Source organism: Colletes latitarsis, chromosome 7 (genome assembly GCF_051014445.1).
Source record: "Colletes latitarsis isolate SP2378_abdomen chromosome 7, iyColLati1, whole genome shotgun sequence".
In the NCBI taxonomy this organism is placed as follows: domain Eukaryota; kingdom Metazoa; phylum Arthropoda; class Insecta; order Hymenoptera; family Colletidae; genus Colletes; species Colletes latitarsis.
In genome coordinates, this window is record NC_135140.1 from 6,849,249 (window position 1) to 6,864,873 (window position 15,625).

General features: G+C 40.2%; 1 protein-coding gene across 20 annotated transcripts in view; it reads right to left on the reverse strand.

The window, feature by feature from the left end:
- Positions 1 to 15,625, reverse strand: part of LOC143343149 (protein muscleblind) — a 562,363-nt gene that overhangs the window by 286,016 nt on the left and 260,722 nt on the right. The window contains exon 4 of one of the 20 annotated variants that reach the window (XR_013079926.1): positions 3,308 to 3,397. The exons of the other annotated variants lie outside the window; for them this stretch is intronic. The gene's annotated coding sequence lies outside the window, so the exon portion shown is untranslated. The remainder of the gene's footprint in view (positions 1 to 3,307; positions 3,398 to 15,625) is intronic. 20 annotated transcript variants of the gene reach the window in all.

A 15,625-nucleotide genomic window follows, 5' to 3' on the forward strand; every position in this document is an offset into this window, starting at 1 on the left:
GAAGGGGAAGCAAGGAAGAAGGAGGGGGAGGGAGGGGAAGTGGTAAAGTGGATAGTAATAAGACAGCGACTAATCTCAGTTAAGAAGAGTAAATAATCAAGCGAAGTGAATGACTGGCAATTTAATCAGACGCTGGCCAAGATTTTGAATTAAACGAGGGTGGCCATTTAATCTGGACAGCAAATTCAAGCTCTGCGCGGCTGCTAATTTTGCAGGAAAAATTCATTTTAGATTTTTAATCTTTTACTTTCGACTCGACTCCGCTCGTTCGCGAGCCGTTTTTACTCGCAGTTCACGTTTTATTCACCCCCTTTTTGCGAAACATAATACTTTATCAACGGTATCCAAGACTTTGCTTAGAAACTGGATGGGGTTCCGAGCCAACGGGTAGCGAAATTGCAGCTTGGTCGGATAAAATATGGAAACGTACCCTTCCAAAAATGATATGTGTCTAAAGAGGGGCTTGATAGGTTTTAAGTACATAATTCACGCGTTATCGCGAACGACTGCGTGAACTTTGAAAAATACGAGCATCGCCGCGGCAATTTTTCTCTAAAACGATCATCAATCTTGGATTTTCTATTTGTAATATAGAAAAGAATTTGTACTCCGAGTTCGAATCGCACCTTTCCTACTATAGAATTTTAGCCGATCGATGTTACAAATACTCTGAGAGACAGTGATGCAGTCAGTAAACAACGCTGGTTTGAACAAGTTTGATTAGAAGGTACGAACTGATTGATCTAAAGCAGTAAAAAAAGAATTTGTACTACGAACTTGATTAAAAGATACGAACTGATTGACTTAAAGCACTAGAAAACGAATTTGTGATACGAATTTCGAACAATCGCACCTTTCCCACTATAGAATTTTAATCGATCGATGCCACAAATACTCTGAGAGACACTGATGCAGTCAGCAAACAACCACGTTTGAGCAAGTTTGATTGGAAGATACGAAACTCTAAAACGAACCAATTGACCTAAAAAAGTGACATTGCATGGCCAAGATTGAACGAAACACTATTTACCTTTCGTAGCAATATATATCCAAGTTCCAAAGCTAGCATCTTTAAATTTATCGGAGCACATAATTGTGCTTTCAGAGCGAAAATTCTGGCGACGCAATCGTGTTTTCTCATGCTCCCACGAACCATTGCTTTTAATTTTTGAGGTATTTATTAAAGAACATCAGATTCGTCAAAAATTTTGAAAAATTGTACAAATTGTGTCGTTCGTTCGATAAATAAATGCATCGATACAGATTCTTGGTTCTCGAATTGCTATTAAGCGGCCTTTCTTAGGAAAAGTTTGTCAGACCCTGGCTTGGACTAGAGTTTACCGACAACGGTGTCCAGATTATCGTCACACGACAGACGACGGAATGTTTCAAGATCGTAAACAATCAGGGCTCGTTACCAGAGCGGTAACTCGATAGCTGCTCCTTAATGAGCATTTTCAACGCGCTCCTGAAGAGGTATTTGCTGAAAGCTGCGCAGCTAATCGGAGCCTAACTAAATAAAGAAGGGGCGTAGCTACGGCTACGAATGAAAAACAAACGAATAACCAGGTAAATAACTTTTAACGAACCGTTTGTTTGGAACGGAAGTACAGCGGAATCGATATTTTTATCTTAAAACAATTAAAACCGTGCTCTCATAACTGCACCATTCGTCATTGCTAACGAACTATTGAACCTGGTAATGAGTATCGTCGTTTTAAGCGCATCGTCTTGGAAATCTCTCGATGAAATCACATTACCATGAGCGCGTTTAACCCCTTGCGTATAATTTGCGATTGTACGCGCCATAGACGCCACAGAACATTCAATCTCGGTGACAATAGTAACCACGATCAGAAACATTAAAACATGTCTTTGAAGAAATATCAAATCCAAAACAAGGCCGAAATTATTTTTCGATTATCCAACTCCAAATCTACAGGTAAAATTCGTGCAATAATTAATAGAATATCGACGAGAGGTCTAAAATTTTTGCGACTTGGACATTTAAGGGGGAAACCACTGTGACAGATTGAAGAAATCGAAATGTTTTTTTAATCTCTTTTCAATGCTTGGGGTTTTAAGGATAATTAGTTTCAACATGGTGTTAAAAGAAATATAGATTTTGTCACAGGTTTTTGAGATTTCTCCTTCAAGGTTCCACTATTTTATAATAAATTATTAGTTTTAGAAATCCGTACGTGCAACTGAAGCTACTATCTTATAGTTTAAGATAATTGCATGATTTTTTGTTTCACAACGTGTAGTGAAACAAGTGTAGTTCCTAACAAATTTTTGGAGGCTTCTCACACTGGTTCCTATTATGGCTATAATAATTAATATTTTTATACGAAATTTTTACAGGAAATAGTTTATGAAATGTACTTTCAAAAGCATTTATCAGAGAAAATTGCCGTTATTTCCAGCCGTCACAGTGCTTTCTCCCCTTAAGTGAAACTTCTACGTCAGAAAATTGAACGAACCGATTATCCAGTCTAATTTTCCGCCATCAACGTTCGATTAGAGTTCCATTACTTGCACTTTTCACTCAAATATTGATTCGAATTCACCAGGTGAATTCGCCAGGCTCCGAGTCAACAGTTTACTCCTACGAAAGTCGAGAAAAACAGAGTTTTGCTGTTCCAAGTACATACAAAATCCCCCCTCCTCGTTCAGAGATAATGACTCCGCGATTTTTAAGAAGGTCGTGGGAAGAAGAACGAGCAAGCGTTCACGATTCGTGTTATCTCGTTCTATCGGTGAGCAGGGACCTTCGAGCGAGACCCTTAAAACGAACCTTCCCAAATTAGGCGCCGAATTCTCACCCGTCCGGCACCTCGGTTGCCCTTTCTGCTCCCGTACCCGCGGAGAGGAGTCAACGGCCCGTTATCGTCCGCAGAAATCGAGAGACGTTGCCCGAGATCACCTACGCTTCCCACGCCTTGTCCGTTCGCCATACTTCTCTCGAACCGAACAAACCGAAAAAACCGGTGAAGACCGAATCTCCCGTCTTCGCGTTTATTTTTTATTTATATTCTTAAAGCTTGATCGGAATTAAACAGTGTCAAACAGAATCTGAACACCGTTTGCAAAATACAATGCAACGCAAAGTGGTCTAAATTGTACGTCGGACGATTCCAAAGAAAGTTCATTTCTTGGAATCTCGAAATAATATTTTTACAGTATACGTAGACGTATGCACGACTGTGTAGAATATGTGATGAAAGCTGGTAATTATATCCTATTGTAAAATACTCTTCGTTCAGTGTTCTTTAATTATTCAAAGAGGCGAGTAAATATATCTGACCTGGATGTTCTCGTTCGCCTGTACCACGAATCAATCTTCGAGTTCCTTAGATTATCTGCTTAAAACGTACGATACTTTGAAGATTCTTACCTGAAACAGAAAACGGTATTCAAATAAGTACAAGATAGATATAATAAACAAAAGATACATAAACACAAACAGGTGCAAGAGTTACTTTACTAATTATCTTTTTAAGTAACTTCTTGGTCAGCGATCAAACTGAAATCGGTACAAAGATCGTCGATATGATAGAAACCTTTATAAAATGGCGATAAACAAAACACATATGTATAAACATATGATAAAAAAAGATCATTAGAATTCACGATCGAGTCGTGAAAAATAAATGGTAAACCTACAATAAACTATATAGAATAAAAAAAGGATAAAATTAAGATTACTGAATGAAATTGAAATGAAAAATCATTACTATACAGAAGGAGACAAATTACTAAATAATATAATCTCTGCGTTACAAAATCTTTCACATTTCGAAATTGCATTCAGAAACAGTAAAGAATGACAATATTTTGCATACAAGCAACGCGTAACGACAGTATTTCCAAAGTTGTACGCGTCACCGGCCATTTTGTAGTAAAAACATGGTGTCCATCCCAGCGGAATAAATCCGCGAAATTTAAACGACGATCGCGTGAGTTAAAACGCCCGGTATCGACGAACGATCTTCGGTCTTATTAAATACGAAATTGTATCGCGTTTATTTACAAATCACGCGAAACTTGTTCGTATATCGTCATCGTGTAGCGTCGTCTTGCGATTAAACGCGCGATTATTCGGGGAACGCAGTAACTCATCGTCGAAAGTAATTTACGCTCGTTTCGGGACGACGTCGTGCTGTATTTCGCCGAGGCACCGAGATAGGAAGCAGAAACGAAGGGAACATTGAAAGTCAGGGCGCGGCATCGCGCGAAAAACGATCTTCGTGTATCGCCAGGTGACTCGGCAGTCCCAGCACGCTCGTCCGTGTTCGCTCGAGAAATCACGAAGGCCACGCGGAAAGAAGCAAACAAAGAACGAAATAAGTTTATCGCGAAACGCCGGCTGTACGTTCCGTTTCCCGGGCGAAAACCAGGAAAATATCATTCGACTTGACGCGGGATAACCATACGTTTGCTCGACACGTCTTACTCTGATAAACTTACGTCCGTTCCTCTCAGACTCCAACCGACGAAATGAAATCGATGATTTAAATAATCTCGAACCTTAAAGACCGAGCCTTTAGCCCAGGAAATGCATTAAACACATAGATGAGCCTGAATTTTAGACTGACTCTATTTCTTCTTTTTGTTATTAAATGATCAACCTTAAATTTAGAAAAGACACTTTCCTATGGGCCATTAACTGTTTTTAACGAGAAATATTGACGACGAACGTGGGGTTACGGTGTTGAGGTGGCGGCACTTCCCGCGCTCGCCACCAGAGGATCACGCTCTTGTCTCTCTCACAAGCGCTCGACAGATCACCTACTAGAATATGTATATAACTCCTCGACCGACCACTCAATGCCCCAAACGTCCAAGGCAGACGTCTCTCCTCTCCTTCGTTATAAAAAGACGGTAGAAAACCTCGATCGAAATACTTCAAGGTATACCTAATCGTTCGTTCGTGTCTAAAATTGAATCAGAGACCCAACTAAAACAACAAAAACATCCTTAATGTACATGCAATTAAGCTAAGTCACCCAAATACCCAGTAATATGTAAGAATCATTGAGAGGGTTTATTATTGAAGGTGATATGGTCTCTATACTTGGGATTTAGGTACACCAGAAGGCCCAGTCGCGAAGCTACACGTGTCTAAAACTATCGAGTGATCGTATCTGATATTTTACACGTAAAAACAGGGATTCCAGGTGATGTGGGATTCAGCAAGGGTAGATTAAAATCGAAAAGAAGTCTCAACAGCGAGGCGAAAGGCGTTGGGACGACGCGCACGAGCGAGACGCGCCAGAAGTTAATCTTTATCGCGCGGATCGCGGCCGGCCAGGGCGGCCATTGTTTCCAGCGGCGGCGCGAAATTCGAACGAGCGACGCGACAACGGAGAGCATTGTGGACGGTATTTTTATCGACACGACGGTCAGAGGCGTCAGAGCCAGCGGCCAGGTAAAGAGGGGCGTGCATGTACGCGCGACCGCTCGCTGTAACGGGAGGCGTATGATGTGATTTGTGAGCGGCTGAAGCGTTTCGCCACGATTCCCGTCATTCCGTGATGCATCGCTGCGGCACGCGCTTGATGACACAGCTACCACGGTCACGCGCCCGTCCGTTCGTACGCTCGAAACTTCACGCGACCGAGGAAATGCACACGCTTCTCAGAAGCAACACGAACGAACCGATGAATCTGCGAAATGCTGCGAAATTCGTCACCCTGTGGATCTCTAGCCCTCTCATTTGGCTCCTCGAATTTGGAAAACCTCCTGTTTGCGAGCTTCTAAAGTAGGTTCTTCGATAATGATCATCTCCAGCTTACAATTTAAAAGTATTAATTGGTACGTCATGCTTGCGTGTTTGATCAAATGTCGAAAATATATTAATAATATAAGTTCTATTTTTATAAAACACTTGAAACGACGTGCACCGTTGATAATGACCTCCCTCTCAGGATGCAACTCACAATTTTAAACGATTAATTGATACGTCGTGTTTGTATATTTAACTAAAGGTAAAAAGTAAGTTAAATATACGGGTCCAATTTTGATTTAACCTACGAAAATTTCTCACGAGATTCGATATCCGCATAAGTACACCACGTTCCTGCGAATTCCGCGGATTCGCCGCTCGAAAGTATTGCGTCCTTAAAGAACTGCCCTAACGTTATTGTATTTCGTATTGCGGGCACGTAGAAATCCCAGGTGCGAGTTCTGGGACACGCGCGTTTGTGCTCTGGCTGCTCCTCAAGTTCTCTGCATTACAGCTGGCATTAGAGCCAGGGCATATAGTCCCACGATCTGTATAGTTCGATCCAATGAATTCACCATGACGTACATATACGTTTCTCCCACAACGCTGTGTCTGTTAACCGGAAACGCGTGGTATTATGCTCAACGGTGCTTGAAATACTTACGCGAAATCGGATCGTCGACTAGTGAATTAGATATCGCGTATCTACCGGTGTGAAGCCACAGAAAGTGTAGCAATTCCACGAAACCACCGCAGATATCGGCTTCGATGTTTTCTTTGATCAAATGAGACAAAGGAATTAATCATTCGTTGAGCAACAAACCTGTATGAGGTTTCAGTTTTTTTTTTGGAATAGTGTATTAAATTTTTGTGTTCGGATAACTCTTATCGAAGTTAATAACAAATAAATATCTAGTATTTCTACCAATATCAAAAGTTAGCTTTGAAAATTTAAAATTGCAATTATATTCTAAGTTTAATCATTTTTAAGAAAAATTTCTGTATATAGAAGTTGATTCGTGGGCTCGTAAATAAATTTGGTATAACATGATCTTGCGATTAATGGAAAGTGATCCAGGAATTTGCAATTAATTCTTTGATGAACAATCACTAAAATAATTGCATTCGCAGACCTAATTGTCATTTGTTCGATTCGAGCCAGATGATCTCGTGCGTTCCAGCAACAGTGTTCGTACAGGGTATCGCGAAACGTTAATTGCTTAGCTAAAGGTTCGTTAAATATTTCGCTGATTCATTCGATCGAAACTCGGAAGGAAAGTTAGGAAAGTTAGAAATCAGAACTCTTCGCTTCGATGGTGAACTGCAAGATTGCAACGAAATACTCGATTGGAAAAGATGGATGTACACCGAGAACTTGTGGAGCGTAAGATTAAGTTTACCGGGAAAGATCGCAATAATTATCGTTCGTGTAGAGAACCCGAACCACCAGAGACGGTTTACTGCCAGAGTGTCCTCCCGATAAACAGGAAACTCTGTGTATTCCCCACTACAAACCGTAAGTTTCCACCCGTATATTCTCGATGCCGTTTCTGATCGAAGCTGGCGATCGCAAACTCCTCCGACGCTTTAATGGCTACTCGCGGGGGCGGGAGAGAAATACCAAAGTCGTCGTGATTACCCGCATGGGGTACACGGCACTGCAAGAAAACAACATTGTTCCGGGACTAAACCTAAGTGCTCGATTACAAGGCTTAATGGACGAAACGATATCCACCCTAAACATATTGTATTTTCCTTCGAGCAATTTCACTTTAGCCTTTCGATCGTGACTGTCGCGTACGGTGGCCGCCATTTTCTTACGTATAGAGTCATATTTTAATTTCTACATCGTGGATATTTGGGAAGCTTGTGATTAATATAATCTAATAATAGAAACATCATAATATTTTACAATTAATATTTAAACATTCTACAGCTTCTTTTCTATTATCTAGTAAAGAAGTCTTTTTCTTTATTTATAGACTGTAATCAATTTTGTTATACCTTGTAGCGGATTCCTGTTATAGCAGGAGAAAAGACGATGGATGCCATTTTTTTACGGCACGAGTCATTTTAATTTCTGCATTGTATATACCGCTGTAAATCGTTCTAAAAAAATTATTTTCAGTTGCGGGCGTCCATTATAATCATTTTTGGTGAACAGACATATCCACAATATCCTACGCACTTTCGAGAAAAAAATCCTTCACCGAAAATGCAATGTCTGCCCATGAATTTATGATTCTCATGAAATTTTATGTGTATGTTTAAAAAGTCATAACTCCTGGACGAATTGGACGATTTTACTGTTTGAAGACGCAAACAACGCGTATTTTAGTCAAGAATATTTAGAAATTCTAAGAATGTTCGAAAAGTTATTTCCTAACACCGTAAAGTTAGAAAACTCCCATAAAAATATTCTAATTTTCAAATGGCCATAACTCCTACAATAGTCAATGGATTGAATTGAAATTTAGTGGTGAAGTAGAGTTCATGGACAGCTACAAAAAAGTATTAAACAAAATTTCCGTACAGCGTCAAACAAATTTATTAAAAATGAAAAACGAATTGTTAAGAAAAATCGACCGAGGGTAGGTGTCTAAATTTTTCGACGAAATTGAAAAATTTCAAATCATTCTGGAAAAATTATTTTCAGTCACTGTAATTGATAATAATATAAAAATATTTTGTGGCAGATGCATTCAATAAATATCGAATCGGAATTCTGAGATATCCTCTTCGATAACCGATTCGACAGATACGAGTTTTATCCTGTGAAGTTTCAGCGATGTACAATACGGACTAATAACTTAACAATATTCCATGGTTATTCGGTACGCGCCTGAATGCATTCCTTATTCTCAACGGAGCCTCGAACAGGCGATGTTCTGTGTATCGATTCGTGGAAAATGCAGACGTATTAGGTGCGATGTTTCGACGCCCGAACAAGGCTGTCTTCGGGATAGCTAGATGGCAAGCCGCGCGAGTGATAATAGAGAAATTGCACGGAGAAAGCAGACGGATGAACAGGCAAATAGACGGACATACTGACAAGTCCGGGCGTGATCATCGTATTGTTCGATACCTCAATTTTCCGTACTGTCTCATTCACGGCGCAGTCTAATTACCCTCGAGGCTTACCGCATGGTTTAAACATCGTGGTACACATGTGGGTGTGTTCCCCGTGAGTGTGTATGTAAATGGAAGCCGCGGAGGAGGGAAGGAGTGGGTGTGCGTGCGGAGGGGGATGGAGAGGTGAACGAACATACGAGAGCACGGCGAGATAAGGTCAGGCGCAAATGGCAAATTTCATCTGGGAAATTTATGACGTTTCACAGTCGCGCGTAATTATCGTCAGATACACGATCGTTAACGGTTTATGAACACCCCGAAAAGGGGTCAAAGCCGTCAGCGTGGACACTGATTGCGCGATTCGATACAAATTACGGGGACAGAGGCGAGACGAAAGAAACACGGTAAATGCAAGCGACAATTTTTACCCCCGGATTCAAGTAACAAAATCTATCCACATTGTTTATTTTTCTGAGGGACCGTAAGGACATTTACGCCTAAAATGAGGAGGACAATCCCCTTTTTGAAGAATCATCGACACGTAATAAAGAAATGTATGTTCGATCGAACGAGTTCGATTTTACTAGCGATATATACATCTTGTAGATGAGTAGAAGCATACTAACACTTGCTATTAGTTTATTAGAATAAATAATATTGTGATAAGCTTGCTGTTGTAGGAAGAAACGAGCAATATAACAGGAAGAAGGAAGAGGAGAGCGTTTCAAAGACGCTGCGACATTCGAAGGCTGGTCGAGCACTTGTGAGAGAGACAAAAGCGTAGCCCTCTGGTGGCAAGCGCGGTAAGCATCAGCTTATTTTCCGATGTTATCGAAACCAGCAAAATACTCCTCTTTGCATTAGATTTTATTTATTAAAATAAAATCTAATTACCATTTAGTTTGTATTTGTCTGATTTATTATAAGTAAGACTTTTAATTTACCCAGATATGCAGTAAAAATTTCTAATAAGGTAAAAATCTTCCGATCTTCGAAACGTGGGAAATTGTAAATTTATTTTCGTGCAGTTTAGAATCGTATCGCGGGTTTTCGTTTAATCGATGACACGTAACGACGGGCCAGGGGCCCGATCGTTTACTTTTCAACAAAAGAACTTTGCTTTGCATGAAGTAATCTCACAAATGCTTTTCCAGGGGATTTGCATCGAAATGGCGGCGACAAAACACGAAAAGGTCGCGCGAAAAGGGACACTCCCGCGCCAAAATGTTCATTTTCGCCGGTCGCAATAAGTTTCCCGTTAATCTGGTAGCAGCATGGAAAGAGCTACGCGGACGTCTTTGCATTATTCTCAGGAAAGATTCGTAATGCTTACTCCATGAATAATGCACCGGTTCCCCGTGGTAAAATCCCCCACCGTCATATACTTTCGGTTAATCTGACAGTTCGAAGTAGTTTTCAAATAGTTCTGGCGGACGTAAGTCAAGTTGAACTCAATCTCCGCATTATCCACTTCCCCGGGTTATCATGGCCTCGCCCGAGAGACTTTCCGTGTACGGAATCGATGCGTGACGTAAGAGTGTGCTCGTTATTAATAACGGACTCTATACGAGGAAAACGAAGCGAAAACGTTACAAAAAAGTTCCACGATCTACCGAAAATAACTACGGATTTAAATGCCACGATAATTTCCGGGTAACTGAAAAAAGTCGAGTCTCCTCGACGCTTCGATTATCCGGGGAAGATTTTGTTTCTTTTATATTTCGTTCCAATTTAAAGCACTATATTTAATAGAAGCCAACGAGTAAGTTACAAAACATGTTTCACTATTATTTAGAATATAGAATTACTCGTCGTGTCTTTTTTTAAAACAGATATTTGGCAATAAAAAAAATACATATGCTTGATTCGAAGAGGAAAATACTACTCGAATTTTTCGATGCTTTTTAAACTGAAATTATATATTTTTATTCCCTTGGCATAATAGCGAAGGTCAGGACCAATCGAATAATAATAGCGTAACCTTCCAATAACCTCGACTATAAATCTGTGGCGCTAAAATCTTGCATAACGATTATTTTCGTTAAGTATTCGACGATTCTCGACATTTCTCAGCGAATTACCATTCCCGTTTCTCGAAAAAACAATTTTCGAATATTCGAGGAAAGAAAAGTTTTTGCAATCTTAAGAATTATATGTTATACGCGTATGTATATAAATCAGACACCAAACACGGTTTTTAGCAAATGAAATACCTCCTGGGAATGATTTTTGATCACTGAGTAAGAAAATAAATATTTATGAAGCAACGAGGAAAATAACTTTAAATGTAGAAAAGGTTACAAAATGCAATGTTTTGCATGAAGCCAACATCAACAAAACTGAAAGCTATTTTTCCGTTTCTGGAATGTTTTCCTCTGCACATAAAATTCAATTAGACGGTAAACATCTTCTACAATCATAAATATATGTGATTTTAAATAGTGCATTAAATAGGATTTCTCTGAAAGAATAATTTCTTTGATCCAAGCTATTTTCTTTTCTGTCTGGTATTTAGTAAACGAAAAAAGGTTGACAAATAATGTATGAAATAATTATTCGCGTTTATAGTTATTAGAGAAAATATGTAGCCATTTTTGGACCCAATAATTGCATCGAGGCAAGAACATAGTTGTTCACTCGATTTCCCATGAATTTCGTTCGTGCCCGATAAATTACAACAATTGTCCTCCCTTTGAATACCCGTTTTCCCGAGAGGGAAAAAAAGCGGACGATTGAACGTGATACGATTCCGACCATCACCAAGCTCCAGGCTAAAAAACATTTTTAACGGATTAATGTTGTACGGAACAATGCATTCCATTATTGTAATTAATACCGATGGATATCCGAATGCTCGTTTCCAATTCGCGCGTACCGTCGAAAGGAGGTGCACTCGATTGAAAAATAACGAAGTTACGTAAGCACGAAAACCGACAGTGTTCTGGCTGGATTTACTTGAGAAACTGACATTGATAAAACAATCTTCGCAACGAAATAACAAACGAGAATATCATTTTTCACGCTTGAAACGAAATCTACTACCGGTCCATAAATATTTAGTCGCTTGATCGTTTCCACAAAAATATGACACATGTTAAAAGTAGAAGCTTTTCAGTGTAACTTTACCTGTCATTATTACCTTCACACTGCAAGTCGAATCTATTAATGGAATATAATTATCGAATGCCAGAAGCAGATACAAGACAGTTAAAAGTTTGTTGATACGTAATATTAATGTCTTAAATCGGATTTTAAATGCTCAAGAGTCTGAAATATGAAGATTTAAAGTATTCGTAAAATTCTGTATGGATAAATACAGTAGTTTAATTATCTCCGGTTCGAGGATAGAATCGAATCGCGAAATATTCGAAGTAATTCGTCCATAGAACGTCATCTCGTCCATGAATACGAAAGGGTTGAAGTACAAATAATTTACGCTGCTCGATGTGATCAAGGATTAGTAATTGGGACACTTGTGTTGATCTCTGTATTTACGGTAATTACTGTTTTCAACGGACAAAATCGAAACAGCCAGTTCACTTGAAAATGGAGTAATAAGCTATTTTCGCCTAAATCTGAAGCCCTCGGAGCGAACGAGATAAAACCAGCGACCGAGTGTTACATTACACGCTCGAACAATTCGCAACTAGTGATTGTGTTGTCTCTGGAATTTGTTTTTTTTTAATCAGAAATTCGACAATTGTATAATTAGTGTTATTTTGTAGCTTGGGGATTCGAGAAATTCAAGAATTTTCTAAACAAAATAATGCTTTCGTAAAAATACAAATTAGATTGTGCATTTATTTGAAATATGAGGAACAATTCGATTCACACGCGAATTGTATGAAAGACATGTTAAAATCGCCTACTTGTAACTTAACTACTGCAATTGGACAAAAGACGAGCAACGGGTACAGAAAACAAATGGACGTTATCTACATCGATCTCTAAAAGGCTCCCGATACTGTCAATCATGCAAATCTCATCAACGAACTCCGAACTATGGACATTCGATGCTGCGCGGTCTCGTGGATTTCCAGCTATCAATTCGACAGATCATTTTAGGTAAATTGCAATACTAGCTTCACCAATTTGATTATTCGTTTATCTGGTATTCCACTATCGCTTCTATTTATTCCACTTCTATGTGATATTACAATCTCCATAAACATACAATTTTTCATGTATACAATCTATCTAGTCCATTCTTTACATCTCTAGCATATTGAAAAATATACTAACAATTTGTTAAATTTCTCAGGCGATAGAAATAAGTTTGTTGAAGATTCTATTCAAATTTTAAATCAATCCGCTTACTAGACCTTGAGATATGTTTAAAGTTTATTCTAAGGCACAGCTGTGTGTAACAAACATATTAAAACCTTCATAACTTCATCTAACATGTTTGTTGAGGATTCAATCTAAATTTAAAGTTGATTCGCCTACTAGATTTCGACACATGTTAGCCACAAAAAATAAGGTCTAGATAAAAACACGTTTAGAGTTTGCGCTAAGACTGTGTCTAACAAACATATTCCAACCTTCGTAACTTCGTTTGACGCTCTTGAAGATTCTATCCAAATTTAAAATCAATTCGGTCTTCACATATGTATGATAAAAAACATAAGATTTCGAGAAAAACTTGTTAAGGCATGACTGTGCATATCAAACGTATTCAAACCTCGCATAACTCCTAAGCAAGAAACTCTGCATACATATTTTCGAAGCCTCTCACTCGAAAAAAATGAAACGAAGAAATCGATTAACCCCTTGAGTGAACTCGTGCAACTTCCGAAAATTCGACGTCTCGTTTTCGTCTCAAAAATTGTCGCTGGGATACTCGAATTAATTTCCAGCGAGCCTGTTACACCACTCGGCGACTGTTTCGACGCGTTTTTATGCCTCTTCGTTCCCATTGTACGGCGATCGGTTTTTATCGACGAGGAGAACGTGACAGACCACGGGGGCGGCGCGCAAACATGATTACACTTCCGAAGCTGATCAATATACGCGCAACGCGGGAGAGAACAGCCCCTGTAAGGCTGAGTAAGAGCCTGCACCGCGGCTTCGGGGGGCCACGGAGTAGCGCAAGCCAAAAGGGTGCCTGGCAAAGTAGGTATTGACGATGTTTCGAGAGGTCGAATTCTGTTTACGGAAGAATCCACGGAGTAGCTGAACCCGAAAGGACAAAGGGACGAGAGGCTGTCGCGGATCGGTGGAGGGGGAAGGTGGAAAAGTAACCGGGAGAAAACCACTCCAAGTACAATGTTTCCCTCTGTCGCGGGTGGAATTTCCCTTCCCGAAAATATCGTTTAGATCGGCGACCGTGGCGATGGTGGGGGCGAAACGACGAGACTTTCGGAGCGACACTGCGGCGCGCGTAAGAGAGAACACGTCGGCTAAATACGAACGAAGAAGACGGTAGACGGTTGAGTCAGACCCCCCAGTGAAAGTGAGCAAGAGGGGGCGGCGGGTGAAGGGTGAATAGGCAACCCTCGGGTCAGGTAACCCTGGATTGCCCATTTCCAGTTTACTGCTAATTCATTCAAATTGTATTTGTTCCCAAATATACATTCTATTCTCCGGCTCTCCTCCTTTCGTTCGTTCTTACGTGGAACCATACTTGTACCGAGCCGCAACCTACACACGTACACCGGGCAGAAACACACAAAATCGTGCATGTTCCCTTCGAAACGCGAATAACGCGGATAACGCGAAACGCGGCGACGAACGTATCCTCTCCTTCCCGACGAAACGTTCCTCCGAATCTCTTTTCGTCCCCAGTCGATTGCCTTGGCTGAACGGAACACGCCCCCAACGACGAATACGGATCGAGTAATGTATGTGGGCTCCTGGATAAAGAGCGTGTGCTGTCGTTAAGTTATGTAGGGTAGGCTCCGGAACTCGGTAGACACACTGTGAAGTTGATCTTTCTCCAACGATACGTTTTTTAACGTTTAGAAGATTACATCCTGTGTACGGGGTGTTGCAATCGATACAGAGAAATAAGTGGAGAACTATTATAAAAAAAGTTACAGCATAGTTAACCTTGACCAGTTCTTTCAAGGTCAATTTTTTTTTTTAACGATTGTATCGTATTCTGTCGATCTATGATATACTGATGGAACTTGATTCCGTTCAATCAGTAGAATACGATGCAATCGTTGAAAAAATCTGATCAAAGTTAAATTTTTTCCTCGCCAGTTCTCCATCGATTCAAATGCGTAGAATCTCTCTGTAACGACCATGACGTATCTTTTCCTATACCTAACAGTATCAAACTTTTGGTTGTTCCCAAAGTTGGAGACATCGAAAGGTCAATAATTTTCATCGAATATAAAAATTTATCTTACTGTGTGCAGATCATGAGTAACCCAGGACGAAATGAAAGTTTAGAAAATGCGTTACTGGATAGTGATTGTGTAGAGTTCGCTTAATTTCTCTTATCCCGAGCATATTTTATAGGGCCTCAATTATCAATCGTTTCGCAAAATTACGACGATCGTAATGTGATCACGAGGACCGCGAAAGTCACGAGATTTCCTGAAGGAGGGGAGGGGGAGGGTGGGGGAGGGTACAGTTGAAGATTCGTCAGAAACAGCGCGAAACTTTGTCGGAATTTCGAAAGTTAGGAGAATCCGGCTCCCTCGGACGAGTGTTTGCGAGGATCAAGCGGCGCGAAGGTAATCTGGATGCTCGAAGAGATCGTCTATGTAGACGTCCGGGAGTGTTGGTGCGCGTGGGCGAGGTACACAGTGGGTGTAATTGTTGCCAGGGAGTGGAACGTTAATCCCGAAAGAGGCAAGATCGGCGAGTTTGCCACTT